General features: G+C 35.8%; 1 protein-coding gene across 1 annotated transcript in view; it reads left to right on the forward strand.

The window, feature by feature from the left end:
- The first annotated feature begins 2278 nt into the window (after nucleotides 1-2278).
- LOC121860908 (zinc finger protein OZF-like) overlaps nucleotides 2279-16908 on the forward strand; it is a 40909-nt gene continuing 26279 nt past the window's right edge. The window contains exon 1 of the mRNA XM_042358277.1: nucleotides 2279-2394. The gene's annotated coding sequence lies outside the window, so the exon portion shown is untranslated. The remainder of the gene's footprint in view (nucleotides 2395-16908) is intronic.

Genomic DNA, 16908 nt, shown 5'->3' on the forward strand with positions numbered 1-16908 from the left:
CTATCTATATATATATATATATATATATATATATATATATATATATATATATATATATATATATATATATATATATATATATATATATATATATACTGTATATAACACTGGGCTGCATTTGAAAAAAATCATGAGGTGCAGGGTTTCTTAGCTGATTCTTTATGTATTTTGCGTGCTGATTCCAAAAATGCCATTCATTTTGCCCAATCAGGTCAGATTTTTATGCTATGGGAATTAGGAAAATCGAAATTTTAAATATGATGTCAAAATTTTTATGCAAAATATATCTAAGAAATGTAACCACAACACATAGGACCAAAATATGTCAACTACATAGATGCCTTTACAGTTAGACATGCATAATGGCTGTCGTAGAGAATTTTGGTGGTTGGTGTCTGGGGGTCCTGCTTCAGACACCAACAGTAGTCGGCGAGCATGTTGATATCCCAGCGACCCTGGTACCGCTCCTCCATTACACGGATATCTTGATGGAAGTTCTCCTTGTTCCTCACTCACATCACCACAGTTCTCTGAAAGTAGTCCAAGTGGGAGCTGAGGAAGTGCATCTTGATGGACATGCACCAAGAACTTTGTAGCTCAGAAGTAGGTCCTCAACAACTCGTTCATACTCTGGACTTCTGTAGTTGCCAAGAAAATTGGAGACAATAGACTTAAAGGCATGCCAGGCTTCTTCTCATTTACATCCATGCTGCAATCAAACTTGGGATCTTTGAAAAGCCTTCGATCTGAGGGCCATCAAAATTCCTGCATTCAGCTTTGCCTCACTGACTTTGGAAATTTTTCTTCAGAAAATTGAAAGCCTGGCTTTTTTGTCCAGTGCCTTTACAAAGTTTTTGAACAGACCGAGCTTGATGTGCAGTGGCGGAAGAAGAATGTTCTCTGGATTCACCAGAGCATGGGCAACAACATTGTGAGAACCTGGAGTAAGTCCACTTTTGCAGGCCAGTCACATTGCATGTAGTGCTGCTTGTCTGCTCGACTATCCCACAGACAGAGGAAAAATGCCATGTACCACCAGATGAAAAAGAAATTTAATTGTGAAAAATATATGTAAAACACGATTTTTCCTTTACGTCACGGCGGACATTTAAATGGCCGGCGAGCACGTGGGTGTATTTAAATGCATCGTAAGGGCATTAAAACTGACCGAAATCTTTTCTGTGAGGCTTGCCAATGATTTTTAATGAACGAATATGAGGACCCCATTTTGAGCGAAAAATGCCAATATTTTACCTGAATCTCCGCTTAAAATGCTTTAGCACAAAATTTGACCTGATTGAGCAAAATGGATAACATTTTTGAGATCAGCATGCAAAATACACCCAGAAAAGCTTAATAATACACAAACCTCAAAACTATGCAGGCAGTGTATAATCAACACCTCAACCCGCCAGGATTCGAACCCACGATCTTATAATTGTGACCGGGGAACATTACCTCTGGGCCACCAGGCCACTAAAAGCAGTCCTAGACTCTGGTATGTTTCACAAAGCCTGTTCAACGAGCTTATGGAGCCGTGAACCTCAAATGGGGACCACCTGCTCTTTGGTGATCAGAGCAACGTTTTACCAAATCCGGCGTCGAAACACGAGGATCCATATATATTTCATTAGCCCAATAATGAAATGGGCTAATGGCTAATGAAATATATAAATATATATATATATATATATATATATATATATATATATATATATATATATATATATATATATTAATATATATATATATATATATATATATATATATATATATATATATATATATATATATATATATATATATATATATATATATATACTGTATATATATATACTGTTAATGAATATGATGTATTTCTTTGTGTATGAACCTCTGTCCTGCATGGTAGTGAGAAGTGATACCACCCTCAGTGTCAAAGACCTAAATGAATTATTCAGAATAAGCAAACTGTACTCCAAGCTTTGGCAATAAATTTGTTAAACTAACTAAAGACACACGCATTAGGATTAGTGACTCCAGAATGGGCAGAGTAAGACAACCTGTCCGAATGATTAATAAGATGATTAGTGGTAAAATATCAATATTAAAAATAAGTAATGAAATGATTACCGATGGTAAAGTTAAATCACCGTGAATATTAGAGTTGCCTTTAAAAATATATAACCATTTTCTCATACAAAAGACCATTCTCTATTAGTTTTGGCTTGTTCAATAGATGGCGCTTGTGTCGGATCTAAAGAAAACATCAGGAAGTGGAGCTTCTTTATATATTCCTTGGCATCATTATCCTCTGCCTCAGACGCTGTGGAGTTAACAACAACAACTGAGGAGACGTGAAGCCGCTGCCGTAATAACATGTTATGAGATCAAGACATCACGGACACATAACTGGTATGATATGGGGGAAGTCTAATGATTATTATAAGTCTTGTAGAAGTAGTGAGTGATTATTACAAGTGTTGTAGAATTAGTAGTGGGCGATTATTACAAATTGTTGGAATCCTGTCCCAGGACACACATGATAATATTTATTCAGTAAAGTTGTCATACAGGTTTAAAATTGGACAAACATGTTTATAAGGTACTGTACACAGTAGGTGTGCAGTGCTTCTAGGTTGTGGGAATACAGTTCAGTATTGAAACAGATATTGAAACAGTATATTTAGCCAGAAAAACAGATCCAGAGGATATTCCCGAAGACATTCTGCCCCCCCCCCCTCCCGGCACACACTTTGGCGCTATGTATTTGCATAACACACATATATATATATATATATGAAATATAAGAAAATGATCTTTGAAAAAATATTTTTATTGAGTGTAGTGAATTTCCAGAATTCTGTGGTTGCTGTTTACTGCAATACAGTACAAGTACTTGTATTACTGAACATATTGGAATGTTTCCACGGTTATCACTTAGTTAATTATTTTATTTATTTTTTTACATTTATATCATAAGTATATACATAAATATTTTACAGTGGTATTGATATACATACTGCAAATATGATAAAGGAGGGAAGCAGTACAAAATGGGTTATACAGTATTAAGGCGGGACAAGATGGCAGAGCTATTAGTATCATGTTGAGTTGGCAAATATGATTATTGCAATGGACTGCATACAGTTTCCTGTGCGCCAAGGACAGTGCAGGTAAACCACAATGTTAAACAGTAAGGCAGCTTGACCAAGGATAGCTGACAAAGCTGCCAGGTGCTTAGGTAAAGATTCGTTGGTAAATATGCATTTTCGGTGGTAAAATTTCACTTGTTGCCACTATACGAAATCGAAGTTAAAATTAAGTTTTTCCGATGGTTAGGTTAGGTTGGTTGCTTCGATATGAGCTCTGTTGGGGGTTCTGAGGGCAGAACCCCCATCAGCCAGGGGGTTACGTACTGTAATATACATATCCTGAACAAGGGCAGTTAGGTCAGGTTAGGTTAGCACAGAAACTGATTTTGAGATGAAACCAAAGTTTATCCAATGGGTGTTTGGTTTTGGTGCAATTTTTTTACAAGTTGCCTATAATGTCCTACAATATTTTGGGGTCCAGTAGGGTCAGGATATATAGTGACTTTATATAGCGATTTTTTTATATCGCGGCTACCAAAATTATAGACATTTTCCTGTATATAACGATATTTTTTTTTATTTCACAAGGGAATTCGGGCAGGAAATATTTCAAATGTACCGCCATGGCAAACAAATGTGTTATTTGCTCACCAGAGGCGCCACCATGGCTGCTCACTCATGCATTCACGCTCACCCGCTCAGTCTTTCTGAGTGAGTGACAAGTAAGCAGCCGACTCTGCTGCAGATTACCACTTCTAAGGCGAGTGTAAATGGGTCGCTAGTTACGTGAAAAGTGAAGTGAAGAAAATGGAAAGCTTAATGGAAATGATTTAATACTGTAACTAATATTTTTGGTGTTTGTTTTTGTAGGTGTGGGATTGTCAAGTGAGGGTGGCAGTGTGGCGTCTACTGCCGAGTCTGGTGTTACCAGGATGGTGTGTCAGCTGCTTAGTCTGGTGTTCCTTGATATTGATACTGACATTGAAATAGTCTGTTGTTCCCGAGTTTAGTGTTCGTTGGTGCTGTAGTTAGTAAGAAAATGAACTCGTTAAGTCAAGTTTAGTCACTTTTTTGAGCCTCCAAAATCTAGCCCTATTTTTCCCATTGATTACATATAATTATATATCGTGATTTAGTATACAGTATAGCGAACATCATTGGACCATATCTTGCGATATACTGTATCCCGAGCCTACTCTATAGCTCGTCATTTCTAATGAAAATCTTATGAACGTTTCTTTCACAAAGATTTGTTTTCGAGAAAATACCATTAATTTGTTAGATTATGGGCAACTTGTAAAAATTTACCCTATGGTTTCCGATGGTTTTTAATGTGTTATGAACGAATTTGAACTTCATTTCTGGTGCAAATCAATAGTTACTGAGATAAGCTCCCACTTCCATCTGAGAATCTAGAAATTTGCAACTAAAATCAAGGTAAAAAGTGTTCAGAACACATAAGAAACCATTGAAAAAACAAAATCCTAACCAATCTTACCTAGCCTGGTATTACAGTATTATTGTTTCAGTCATCCAGCGATTTTTAGGATTTTAAGTTTTGTAAGCAGTAGTTTAGACAACTCTAAGACACTTTTCTTATATAGCATTTCTTCCACTCATGATTAATTTAAGAGAAAATCGTAGTAAATTGTTGGAAAAGTGTTGTATTATTTCTAAGATCTTGTTTATGTTAACACTGTCCCAGAGAGCTCCTGTGTGTTCGTTTGTTGGTTAGTACCGTATGCTGTATTCCACATGTGCTTGAGTCTGATATGCGCAGTTGTTCTTTGGACGTTGATTGGTGGGTATGATTTTCGTTCAACCAATCACAGCTTGGTATAGGCCCCTGCCACCACCTGCTTGAATTTGAATTCATTTCCAATGGCTGTGATGTTAAATATTTCGAAGCCATCTCCAGATTTCACAAAGAATATTGCGGTAAGGACAGAGAAGCATGGAAATTTCTCCACCAACACAGTGTATTGCCAACTGAGGTTACTTGTGTGTAGTTAGAAAGCTGACAAACACCATCTGTGGAGGGAACTGAAGGAGTGTGTGAAGCGATCTGGCAACAAGTGCACCTACTTCAAGCAGTACTTGGCGCACTACGCAGTGCAGCAAGGACAAGTTTCTACACCAGTTCTTCATCGCTACCAGCAAGGTCTACTCCTGCAGTCGGAGAAACAGTGACCAGTGACCCGAAAAATTCCAGGGATGGGGGAAATTTTTCCGGGTTGAAGAGATTATGTAATGGGCAATTTCTGGAAGTTTTGAGAAAATTTTTTACGTTACCCGGAAATTTTGGGGGATGGGGGAGTCTTTCGGGCTCTGTGAGAGTCGTTTCATTACCCAGAAATCTCTCATTCCCAGAAGTGGTCTGCACCAATTGTTCCAGTTAACGGAGATATCACTATAGTAGTAGCATGTCCTCGCTGAAAACTGGCCTGTGATTCTTTATTAAGATTATTAGTCTCACAGAATTGTGTTATCTGTCATTTAACAAGGATGTAAAAAACTTTCCTACACAAGAGTTAACCTCTATGATTATTTACTTCCCTCACATCACCTTTATTTTTATGTATGGGAACTATGAGACTTATAAGCCACTCCTCTGGTAACTCTCCAGTATCAAACACATAGTTAAATAGCTTTATGTATAGTGGACATAACAGATGTTTAATATTCTTTATATATCCATTAATTATTTTGTCATTACCCGGGGATTTATTGTTTTTATGATTGCCTATGCATTTCATTATTTTATCTTCTGTAATGTTATCATTTAATATATTATCCACACACACATCTGTGACAATATCCAACCTGGATTCATCTGCATAATTTCCTTCCTCAGCCAACCTTTTGAAATGAGTCAAGAATTTGTTTGTCATTACCGGAACACCCTGTAGAGTTTGCCAATACACTTTGGGTCTTTAGTTTTGAGTTCTTTAAACCTATTAATAATATTGCATTTTTCTTTTGCTTTAACTCTTTGAAGTTCACTCTTATGTGTCGTACTTTTTGTGCCAGATCTTTATAATTACAATAGATTAATTTTTATTTAAGTTGTGTCTATGTTTTTCTTTGTGATAGTCCTTCCTTTCTCCTCACCCAACATTGCTTGGCATAGCCTGTTATACTCTCACTGTTACTCTTTTTAACAAATTTCTTATCATTTCTTCTGGGGAACGTCCTCACTGCTCATTCTAAAAGTATTTTCTTTAATTCATCATTTACCTCGTCCACAGACATATAATCAATATTTGATAGAATTCTGTGTATGTACAGTGGGGTATGCTATAACGAACGTAATTGGTTCCAGAACCTCGTTCGTTATAGCATTCGTTCGTTATAGGATTAATCCATTCCAGGCCCCCAAATACAACCACTTAACACTGAAAAAATTCTGTGGAAAATGTAAAAAATACGGTACTTTATCTTCCCTTAGTGTTATTCAGCATGCAGGTACCCCTAAACACTGGCACAGCACTATCACTTCCACTGGGAGTCTTGGCTTTAAGGTCCTCAAACAATTGTTTAGCCTTCTCACAAATTATAGCTTCACTAATGTTACCACCTGCCATTTCTTTCTCCTTTATCCACACTAAGAGTAAATTTTCCATCTCTTCAATCACATTACTCCTTGCTTTGCTAAGTCTGAAGATTCCCTTAGCCACTTGCACAGTTTTTAACTCCTCTTTATTCTTCAAAATCGTACATTTAGTCGATTTAACCATCCCATATTCATCACTAAGTTTTGCAATGCTTCTTCCATTCTCACGTTTCTTTATAATTTCTTTCTTAGTTTCAAGGGTTATTAGCTTTCTCACTCGCTTTGGACGATTCATTGTTACAATTGTATACTTGTATAACAAAATAGTTATACGAATTTTCACATCAAAAGACGAAATTTCAACAATAACAGTGGTGCACTGGCTACACAATGAGACAAAGATGGCGCCTGAAGCTCTTGTTGTGGGTCGCGGTACAACAATATTCATGCGCCAGGAGAAATGGTCCCGTATTCATCCGCGTTCGTTGTAGGAGTTGCGTTCGTTATAGCATTCTCAATTTTATAGGTAAAACCGTTCGTTATAGGAATATTCGTAGTAGGATCTGTTCGTTATAGCCAGGGCTGTGGAGTCGAAGACAAAACCTTCGACTCCGACTCCTCAAATTTTTATGCTTCCGACTCCGACTCCTTGGCCTATTTGTAACAACTATTTCTACCATCCTAATTGTAATTTGTATGTTGTAACCTGCGTAGGTAAAAAGTAAAACACCGTGGCTATACTGCTACAGCTTTATTAATGATCTGGACGATATTTAAGAACTACAAAAAGATGATAAGCTTGACTTTCAAAGGGGGTTCTGATAAGGCCATCCTTTGGACTATTAATCTGTTATTTACCCATCCAAACATACACTAACTCCTTTATAATGTTAATTACAATAAAGTTATATAAAGTAAGGGTTGCCATTTCTGGTTAGTAAAATACCGTGCTCCTCAACGGACAGTATTGCGGTCCCTATCTCTGCCTATCTATCTATCTATCTACCTACCTATCTAAGCAATGCACCACTTTATCTATCTATCTACGTTAGATATATATAGGTAGATAGATAAAATTGTGTAATAGTACTGCACTGTACACATGATAATTTGAAAATATATTTAGTATATATAATTTGCACATCAATAAAACTCTTCCAATCCTTATCTATAGAGAAAGCTCCCACTGAAGTTCTGAACTGTCTTAGAGGTTGTATGATAGAATAATACATGTAAAAATGTGAAGTAAGTCAGAGGAAATTGCTAAGCTACAAATTACTCTGTGATTTATATTAGCATTACATTTTCAAACTACACGCAGGATGGCAACTGTTCCTGCAGTTGACTAAATAAAACCAGAAGTTTCATTTTTTTTCTATCAACCCTCTTATAGTGGGCTGAAGGGATTTAATATAATTAATAATGGAGGGAAATACTCAGATACTAATACTATTACTAAGCTCGTGAAGAAAATGGCAATTCAGTGCAATCAAGATTCAGCTGGAGTCGGAGTCTGGACAATTTTACCGACTCCGACTCCACAAGCCGAAATTTCCTCCGACTCCTCGACTCCGACTCCGACTCCACAGCCCTGGTTATAGCATACCCCACTGTATTCATTATCCACAATACTAATATATTCCTCTATTTTGTGCTTGTTCCACCTTCCCAGTTTATCAATATGCAGGTTGACAACCTTTTATCCAAAATTCTGAAAACCGAAAAGCTCTGAAAACCGAAAGGTTTTTTTTTTGCAGGGATTAGTCCACCCAGACATAGATCAGTGACCTACATCGGGGTCTGGGGGGCGAAAATGTAATAGTAATACTAATTATAATAATAATAGTTATTCATAGTAAATAAAAAATTTAATAAAAAATACACCAAAATAAAATAATAATAATAACAATAATAAGAAACTATAATAATAAAATTAATAATAATAATAACAATAATACTGTATTAATTAAATAATAAAGAAATACAAGAATGAAAAAAGATAAAAAGTGAGAAACACGACCTAGACCTATGAATTATTATTATTATTATTATTATTACAGTCAACCCTCACTTTACGCTGTTAATTCAACCCACAGGGTACCACGGAAAGTGAGAAACGCGTAAAGTGAATAACATAACATATAGGATTAAATGAAATATAGACCAGCTGACTCCCAAACTCCACTTTTTCCAACACAATACCTATGTTCTAGTAAAAATAACATCTTAATATTATGATGGTACATGGACACAATTAATACTTAAGAGAAATAGAAAAATACAGTCGCCAAGTTAATGTCCATTCAAATAATGGACTCAAATCCCTCTCCCTCTTCTCACACTACACTCCCTGGCTCTTTCCTCTCAGAAATTTTTGGGGGAAAACCAGGTATAATAATAAATAATACCTCAAACTAAAGTTAGGATAATATAATTGACATTGCTGGATTCCTTGTAAAACTAGGAATATTTTTAATATAAATGTCATATATTTTGCACAAAAGATAACATATTTACTCAGAGTAAACATTATATCTAAAATTTGTATGTCTAATGCAAAATATATGATGTTTATATTCAAAATGATCATCAAATTGTAAGAATTCCAGCAATGTAAATTATATTCTGGCCGGGTAATTTGTATGAATTTTATGAGCTAAAACAAATATCTTCAGTTAATAAAAAAAAAATATTCGTCACACAGTGCCAGGTGGTCGGTTGCCGGTCCCTCCCTCCCCCCCACCAACCCTCCCTACCAGATAAATGTGTGGGAATACCAGACTGTTTACCTTTTTAGTAATAAATAATAAATCAGACTAAAGTTGGGATAATATAATTGACATTGCTGGATTCCTTGTAAGACCAGGAATATTTTGAATATAAATGTCATATATTTTGCACAAAAGATAACATATTTACTCAGAGTAAACATTATATCTAAAATTTGTATGTCTAATGCAAAATCTATGATGTATATATTCAAAATGATCATCAAATTGTAAGAATTCCAGCAATGTAAATTATATTCTGGCCGGATAATTTGTATAAATTTTATGAGCTAAATAAAAAAATTATACTTCACCCGCGTAAAGGGGTACACGCACCGCGGAATGTGAGCATCCTGGGTTCTGGCAGGGCACCGCGTAAACGTGGAAACGCGGAATGTGGGACCACGTAAAGTGAGGGTTGACTGTATTATTATTATTATTATTATTATTATTATTATTATTACTATTATTATTATTATTATTATTATTATTATTATTATTATTGTTATTGTTACTATTATTATTATTATTATTATTATTATTATTATTATTATTATTTTTATTTTTATTATATTTTTGCCTCCCAGGCCCCAATGTGGGTCAGTGAGTTGTGCCCGGGTGAGCTAATGAAAAAAAAAAAAACTAACCATTCTGAAAACCGAAAAATTCCGAAATCCAAAATGCCTCTGGCCCCAAGGATTTCGGATAAGGGATTGTCAACCTGTATGCACTTTCATTTCATGACTAACATTTACCTTTTCCTCTTGTAATGGCATCTCAAAATTTAATTCTACATGAATACCAGGATGAACATCTGAAAATAAGTTTAAAATTCTAAAGTGTATTATTTTACTAAGTAAATATGGTGAGCCAACAACGTAGTGAACAACTGCTCTGTGAACAGTGGTTTCTTTTCCTATCAAGAAATCCTAACCGATTCTTCCATTAAAAATACATATTGAGTTATATTTACGAATAATTTATCTAACAATTTCCTGTCATATCCACTATTATCACCAGTTTTGTCTTGAGAATATCTTACCAGTGGTATTCCAAGTTTCATTAAATTATTTGCAATGTCTAAAGATCTAAGGATATAACCATCACTATTTCCTTCATCCTCTATTGCACATGCTCATTAAATTGCACATTTCAGTTTTTACACCTGTGTGAGAATTATAGTCACCACATAATATATGATGGTAATCATCTGCGTTATAATTCAACAATAAACCACCTAATACATCAAAGTGTTCAATGTTGGCATACCTGGAGTTACTGGGTGGAATATAGACAGAGCTGATAATAATATACTTTTGTAAATACACACATTTTTTGTCTAACATTAGAGATATAACTGCCTCAAATATAGTTTTAAATGTTTTCCACTCCAAATTTTGTTCATCCTTAATGCGATCATAATTCCGCCAGGCCTACAGTACTGTGTCTACTTAAAACCCTTGATAACTATACATTCGTTAATTCGGAATTTCATATAATTTGGGAATTTGGCGCGTACTGTATATGGTCTCAGAATTTATTATAAAATAATTTGGGAAATGCCGAGTTATATGAAATTATCTGAGAAAATCTCAGCATATTTGGCCACGTGGGTAACACTCGCTCCACCCAGTACATGGATGTGGGAAGGGGGGTGCTGTAACACCCCAATATTTTGGGTATAAAATACTATAGTACATTGCACCACAGTATCTAGGGCACCAGAATTAATATGCAGCACTGCCTGATAAAATTTGGCTCCTGCTGTACTAACCCATTAACCCTTAGGCCCCGGGTGATGTTCCTGAATATCTGCTTATTCCCGCCACTTTTTTTTTTAAGTTGATTTTTCTCGATTTATTCCCATGGGGGTTACTACCAGCAGCACCCTAACCCGGGGCTTAAGGATTAACTCCCAACAACCTCCCCCATTCACGTCAGGCCAGCCACTGTATGCAGAATGTCTCCACTATTACGGTAAGTCTAGTGCCGTAAACTATTTAATTTACAGTGCAATTAATTTTATCCAAATTCCAACTACCTACAGAGTATTTGAATCTTCCGGGTATCCCAACTTTGTCCCCTTTGGTCAAAGTTCTAATTTACTTCAACAACCCAAAAGCAGCTAAAGTCATTTATTCACGTGTCTGACACCAGTAGCGCTATATAACTACAGTCGGCCCTTAACATACGCGCGGGTTAGGTAACAGAGATACCTGTGAATGTTACCTGTTAAAAACCCCTGGCCCCCCCATGTCCTTATTTACCGTATATACCTGTGTGTAGTTCGAGTTTTTAAGCCCAAATTATTTGGCAAAAAATTGGGGGTCGACCTCTAAACGGGTAATAGTTTCGTTAGGTTGAAAAATATTTACCAGTAACTACCAGTAAACAATGGAAACGATGCACCAACGCACCACCAGCTGTGAGTGTGGGTACAGTTGCCAGGGCAGATCTCTTGCATCATCATAGCAAGCCCAAAGTAGCCAAATGCATGGTATGGTATGCACAGGACAATGTAAAACAAAGTACAGGTTGTACCTCTCTAGTCCGGCAACCTCGGGATCTGACCGGTGCCGGACCATGGAAATTGCCGGACCATGGAAATTCACCCTTTTCCTGGATAGATAGTGACTTGTGCTTATGCCTGGAAGCACTAGCACCACTTTCTCTGCGTCATGGTCTCTTTGAAGACATATTGAAGGGTTAAATGTCGTATAGTAGCTTCTCAAATTTCGCGAGTTTTTAATTCTTAACGTATTTTATTGGAACACAAAAAAAAATAAATAAAAATTTTGACGGCAGAAACTTGAATTTCGACGGGTTTGAACGGCCCGCCAACGTGCAGACGACGTGCATAATCGTGTAAACAGCGTCATTTCTCTTATGTACAAAAGATTCATTATTGTTTATTACTGAATGTCTTTTTTATTGAATTAATGTTTATGTGTGCAAAATGAGCAATACAATTCATTAATAATACGTAGAAAATTAAAACACATGAGGAAATGACACAGCATTGTTTTCGTTGATTACAAAACCAGTGACTGACTGGTTCTACATATAAAACTGAAGAAAATAAGACCTTGGTTGTAGCTGTAGTAAAATTAATATGGTTGTTTTAAGTAATGTTATTTAATGTTAATAAATGGAACAATAGAAGTAGCTAACGATAATGGTAAAGAAAAAGAGAGATCGCATATGTAAGTGCGCATGCGCACACGTGAAAACATATCGTCATTACTTTACATAAGAATATGAAAGCAACACTTATTTACTGTTCATATATATTTTAATTAATGTTTCTGAATTTGTTTTTATTGAATTAATGTACGTGTGTGCAAAATTAACAATACAATTTATTAATAATACGTGGAATATTAGAGGAGACGAGACGGCTGCCGGCATTGTTTATGTTAAAGCTTACGAAACCAGTGACTGATTGGTTCTACATATAAAACTGAAGAAAATAAGACCCTGAGTTTAGCTGTAGTAAAATTAATGTAAAAAATGAATATGGTTGCTTGAAGTACCTGTAATGTTATTTAATGTTAATAAATGGAACAATATAAGTAGCTAACCATTAATGGTAAAAAAAAGTGAGACTGCTCGTATGTAAGTGCGCACATGTGAAAATATATCGTCATTACTCTACATAAGAATATGAAAGCAACACTTATTTACTGCTCATATATATTGAAGGGTTAAATGTTGTACTCTGTATAGACAAGCAGAGAGAGAGAGAGAGAGCAGCCGAACTGCCGGATGTAAACAAACCTTAATTTCCCGCGGCTTTTTTTTTTTAAGGGGATTAGCCCACCCGGGCATAGGTCACTGACCCACATTGGGCCTGAGGGGCAAAAATTTAATACTCCTGTAATAATAATAATAATCAGATAAGTAAAAAAAAAAATAAGCTGCCTATCTACCTATTGGACAAACTAAAATCGTTCCGGACCACGGGAGTTTCAGGACCACAGAATGCCGGACTAGAGAGGTACAACCTGTATTCATTTTTTTAAAGTTTATTTATAGATACTGTACATAAATTTTTGTTCATTACATTTGAAACATCAATCTTTGTTAATTAAATTTGAAACAAAAGAAAACTACGATACCGTATTTTCATTAAAATATTACATCACAAGTATATTTTACCTTAACTGTGACTGGATGAATATATTCTCAGAAATAAATATGGAAATGTAATATTTTGGCTGAAATGACGTACATATTACAGTGGAAAGTGGGATAAAATCATGACGAAAACAATGACTTTCGCTTTCTTTCGTTGTTCAAAAGATTTTACCGTAATCGCTTTTCGAATGGTTTTCAGTTAAAAAACTGTTGTACTGTACTGTATTACAATAATATTCTATCCTATCATTAGCCTCATAATCCCACAACTGAAAACCATTCGAAAAGCGATTACGGTAACATCTTTTGAACGAAAGAAAGCGAAAGTCATTGCTTTCGTCACAATTTTATCCCACTTTCCACTGTAATACGTACGTCATTTCAGCAAAAATATTACATTTCCATATTCTCAGAAATAAATAGAAATTTTGTTGAAACGTAATGTACAGTATTTCATATTAAAATGCAAAAAGAGCTATAAAAACAATTAATACTTTACACCCGTAATGTACTGGCTGACATCTCCACTCGTCCCTGCTCCCGCCAGTCACCACTCCTCCCCGCTCTAACCCTCCGCCTCCTCCACATCGTCACTACTGTTGTATTACAATAATATTCTATCCTAATTCACTTGAATAAATACTATGATACCATATTTCTGAATATTTTCATTAAAATCCATCAAAATCATTTTCCTTGTCATCGTCTTAAGCACCAAACAGGTCCTCCCAGTCTTCTCCTTGAACAGGGCAAGAGGGTACGTGTTTTTCGAATCGTTTTCAGTTAAAAAAATGTTACATCACATATGCATTTTACCTAAACTGCGCCTGAATGAATATATTCTCAGAAATGAATAGTAGTTTTGCTGAAATGGATGTACAGGTATTTCAATGTAAAATAGGATAAAATACTTGACGAAAACAAAAGACTTTACCTAACCTTCCGATGTTCAAGAGATGTTACTCGTTTTTTAATAGTTTTCGGTTAAAATACTGTTATATTACAATGATATTCTATTCATACTGTGCTTGATATACTACATTCACGGAAATGTAATATTTTTGCTGAAATGACGTACGTATTACAGTGGAATGTGGGATAAAATCGTGATGAAAACAATGACTCGCTTTCTTCGTTCAAAAGATGTTACCGTAATCACTTTTTGAATGGTTTTCAGTTCAAAAACTGTTGCAACCCAAGTGAATTAGGACAGAATATTATTGTAATTCAACAGCTTTTTAACTGAAAACCATTCGAAAAGCGATTACGGTAACATCTTTTGAACGAAAGAAAGCAAAAGTCATTGCTTTCGTCACTTTCCACTGTAATACGTATGTTATTTCAGCAAAAATATTACATTTCCATATTCTCAGAAATAAACAGTAGTTTTGCTGAAGTGTAATGTATTTCAATGTAACTTAGGATAAACTACATGAAAACAAAAGACTTACCTAACCTTCCGATGTTCAAGATATGCTACTCGTTTTTTAATAGTTTTCGGTTAAAATACTCTTATATTAGTGATATTCTATTCATACTGTGCTTGATATAATACATTCATGGAAATGTAATATTTTTGCAACTACAATGCTGATGTCAACACAAGCATGGTTACAGCGAGACTGACTGAGTGAGGGAGAGCTATACGTGTGTGTGTGTGAGGTTGCGGCGAGCGGGTGGTGTCCCGTGTTCGATGCCGCGCGCGAGTTGATTGGCGCGCGATTTGAATGTACTTCAATTACTTCAATGTACAGAATATTCCTCTGGTGGGACAATCCGTGTATTTGCAAATCCGTGTATGCTAAACCCGCGTATGTTAAGGGCCGACTGTATTTTGTAAACAAAAACTGCTTTGATAAACAAAATAATTGATACATAGCATATCATAAAATACAATACCACATATTTTATGTACTAAAAATAGCTCCGTCCATACTCAAACCATCATCTAAGTGACACCACAGTTCAGCCAGGCAGTCAACCAGCTGACTGAGACTTGCATGGGCGTGTGTGCCATGATGTCACATGGGAGGGAGGGAGGCAGGTGAGTCAGCCATGCAGTACAGCTCACTGCCTTCACATACATTTCACCTCCCACACACACATGCATCTATGCTCTCTAGTTTTCTTATTTATAGTTTTATTTATAGTTTATTTGGATAATTTATATGCGTTTGTCCATTTATGCGGCACCTGTCCAGACGCGCCATTATTAGTTATGCGGTACATTCCTTAATTTACACGGCAAGCGGCTGGTCGCTGACGTCACTGCTGATGTCAGACTCGTGCTGATGACGTTGCGGACTGTGATTGGGCCACGTATCCTTACCACCCACGCACCCCTTCCGCCGAGCGCTGTGATTGGTCTATTTAACCTTGCTTGCCCAGTCAACAAAACATTACCGAGTTCTTCACCTGCCTCCCACCACAGCCAGTCCAAGTCAGTGATGGTGATAGTGAGGATATGGACTTTGAGGGGTTTGACAAGGAGGCCCTGCTAGCCTCTGTGGTGGATACAGGTGATAAAAGTGATACAGGTGAGGGTCAATAATCTTCCCTCTGCCTTGGAACCAACCCCCCATCCCCGTGTGCCCAGCCATCTCTTCTACTAACGTAAGTGTTAAAAAACCCAATATTATTGATATTTCTCTTAAATATTAATTGTGTGTGCATACCATCATAAAATTAAGATGTTATTTTTACTACAACGTACGTACAGTATTGTGTCGGTAAAAGGGTAGTCTGGCGGTCGGCCCAGTCTCTATTTCAATTAATCCCATATGGTCTGTTATTTTATTTTCGCGTTTCGCATTATACGCGGACCTCCATGGGTTTAATTGACCGCGTAAACCCAGACTATATTGTATTTTCTTTATTTCTAAGCCACATTAGGGTATTTAAATTTTTACTCTTTTGCTCTGTAATAAAGAAAACGGTTTTACTCGGGTAGACTATAATATATCCTTAATGATATAAGTTACTTGTTATTTACAAACTTGGACTTGAAATATACATAGAGAAAACAGTAATTTTTTTTAAATTTATTCATTATTTTGTGTAAGTAACCAAATTACAGTAGTACAGTGGGGTATGCTATAACGAACGGATCCTACTACGAATATTCCTATAATGAACGGTTTTACCTATAAAATTGAGAATGCTATAACGAACGAAACTCCTACAAGGAACATTATTTAAAAATTTTTTTTTTTTTTTTTTTACTAATTTATTGTTTTTTTATTACAAGTATTAATGATATTCTTTATTTCAGGGGTTTAGATGCATATGTATGCACTTTTTTACAATTTTTACAATTTTATATTATATTTTTCAGTGTTAAGTGGTTGTTTTGGGGGCCTGGAACGGATTAATCCTA

Source organism: Homarus americanus, unplaced genomic scaffold (genome assembly GCF_018991925.1).
Source record: "Homarus americanus isolate GMGI-L3 unplaced genomic scaffold, GMGI_Hamer_2.0 scaffold52806, whole genome shotgun sequence".
Taxonomy (NCBI): domain Eukaryota; kingdom Metazoa; phylum Arthropoda; class Malacostraca; order Decapoda; family Nephropidae; genus Homarus; species Homarus americanus.